Here is a 2,781-nt window from a genome sequence, read left to right as displayed (position 1 = left end):
GACATTTTTACACATGTATACCAAAAGACACAAATGAGAATTCTCACAGAAGCAAAGAACTAGAAACAACCCAGATGTCCATTGACAGGAGGATGGATAAATACATTGAAGTATAGTGCAATAATGAAATCTCATGCAGCTGTAAACATGACTCAAGTCCAGTTACATGTTACATGGATAAGTCTTAGGAAAGTAATACTAAGTGAAAAAACAAGTGCCATGAGACCTTATAATACCATTTTTATGAACCTCAGATGCAAGTAAAACTAAACAATATATAATCAAACCAGCTACTTAAAAGCAAAGAAATGAAAAACACAAAATTTAGGTTAGTGATTACTCATGGCAGAGGCAGGAGAAGGAGATGGGGGAGGAACAAACGCATAGAAGCAGGTCAGTACTGATGTTCTAGTTCTCGGGTGTAGTTCATAGGTGGTCATCATAGTATTATGATTTTAAATTTATGTTTGTATACACATGTATACATATATGTGTCAGATATTATATTAAATTTTTGTTTTGTTTTGTTTTTTGTGGTACGCCAGCCTCTCACTGTTGCGGCCTCTCCCGTTGCGGAGCACAGGCTCCGGACGTGCAGGCTCAGCGGCCACGGCTCACGGGCCCAGCCACTCCGCGGCATGTAGGATCTTCCCGGACCGGGGCACGAACCCGTGTCCCCTGCATCGGCAGGTTGACTCTCAACCACTGCGCCACCAGGGAAGCCCTATATTAAATATTTTGAGTCGACGTAATCATACCTAATTTGTGGGATGCTGTGAGCATTAAATGAGATAGCATATGTAAAGTACTTGGTCTCCACCATCGACAACAACTGTGTTTGTATTATCACCTCCTTAGAAATCATGGTTGGTTACCTCTGCTCCATGTTGGGTCACTTCACATTAGGCCCTTGCTTGTAGGTGACCACCAGTGAGGGGTTATTTGAATGTACTCCACCAACAGCTCAGATTCCACCATCAGCTTCATGGATTTGGGGAGCCAGAAATGAGGTTAGAGGTCATGTGCTACAGCCATTTGTTTTGCACTTGAGGAAAAAGGGGTCGAGAGAGGTAGAAAGACATTCCTAAGACTAGCCAATTTTTTGCGAGGTTTCCAGGTTTGAACCTCTGTGTTCCAGACAGAAGTTTCTAGAGCTGTTCTCTTAGATAAGGAAAACCTCCCAGTGGGTTAGTGGGTTAGACCCAATATTGCAGATGTGGCAGAGCTGAAAGGAGGTGTAGAGGATAACAGGAGACATTAAGGGGGAAAACATTCTTCTACAAGTGTAGTAATTCTGATTTATTAGCCCAGTGTGGTAACTACAGCAAGCAGTGGGTAACACCAGGATAGGGAAATGGGGACTGCAGGCAGCCTGCCGTTGGTGTAGTACCAAGCAATGGCCACATGATGTCACCAGAAGCCACTTTTTGGAAATAAGTCAAACTAGGGCTCCCAGCCTACTTCTGCCCTTTCAGTGCCTATCTAGCAGAAAGGAAATTTCCCTGGAGCTCTGAGCCACCTCCATGCCATGTGGCTAACAAGAGAAGGAAACTAATAAGCAAGTCCTCAAAATAGCTTCAAAAGGGAAGGGTTTACTTAGACCAGCACGGTCCAATAGAAATATAATGTGAACCCTGATACAAGCTGAAAATGTAATTTTAAATGCTCTAGTAGCCACATTAAAAGAAAATAAAAAGAAACAGATGAAATTAATTTTAATATTTTATTTAACTCAACATATTTAAAAATTATCATGTCAACATATAATCAATATAATAATATTAATGAGATACTTTATTTTTGTCTTGCTAAGTCTTTGAAATCTGCTCTGTGTGTTTTCTCTTAACTTTTATTGAAATACAGTTGATTTACAATGTTGTGTTAGTTTCAGGTGTACAGCAAAGTGATTCAGTTATACATATACACGTATATCTATTCTTTTTTAGATCTTTTCCATTATAGGTTATTACAAGATATTGAGTATAGTTCCCTGTGGTCCTTGTTGGTTATGCTGCATTTTAATTTACACTGACAGCCCATCTCGATTCAGCCCAGCCACACTTCAAGTGCTCAATGCCACATGGGGCCAGTGGCCATCGTACTGGACAGACTGAAACAAAGTCACACGCACCAGCTCTGAGAAGCAGTTTACATACAGTGGAGGAATAGTCGGACCCAGGAGCATCCCAAGTGCAAGGCTGATTTAGCAATAGCACCAAGTCAGCCTGCACTCCCCCAAATTCCTTGCCACCTGCTGGATAATGCCTGAAATTCTACCACCTGCTCCTTTGGGGCTTCATATCATTTAACCCCTAAATGTGACATACTCTTCTCTTTTTTTACTCACAGGCCAGAGACCTGGGATCTGAGTTTATGGAAGGAAGTGGGCCAGGAAGTCCTCCCTCCATGGGCAAGGGTACAGACCCAGAGGACAGAGGAGCAGCTTCTCTGGCCCACCAGAGACTTGTCAGAGAGAGTCCAAGGTCCTGTAACCCTCTCTCACCTCCCCACCCCCAGTTAGCTTTCCTGACCTCTCACAGGGAATGCTCAGGACAGGCGAGTTCACCAGCCCTCCCATCAAACTAGCTTCTGGGCAGAAGTGCCGGAGGGAGGCCAGCCCGCCTGCTCTCTGAGCCCAGTTCCTGCAATGCATCTACCACCCTGGACCAGGACAGCGCGTCTGCACTGGACTGGGTTGTCTCATCCACAGGTGCTGGGCAGTTTCCCCTGGATAGAAATGGTAATGATGTCCCCATGTTTCCTCTCCAACCTCCCCCCCCC

The sequence above is a fragment of the Lipotes vexillifer genome, unplaced genomic scaffold (genome assembly GCF_000442215.2).
Source record: "Lipotes vexillifer unplaced genomic scaffold, Lipotes_vexillifer_v1.1 scaffold3, whole genome shotgun sequence".
Lineage (NCBI taxonomy): Eukaryota > Metazoa > Chordata > Mammalia > Artiodactyla > Lipotidae > Lipotes > Lipotes vexillifer.
The sequence above is the reverse complement of the archived record's forward strand: the minus strand, read 5'-3'. Positions refer to the sequence as shown.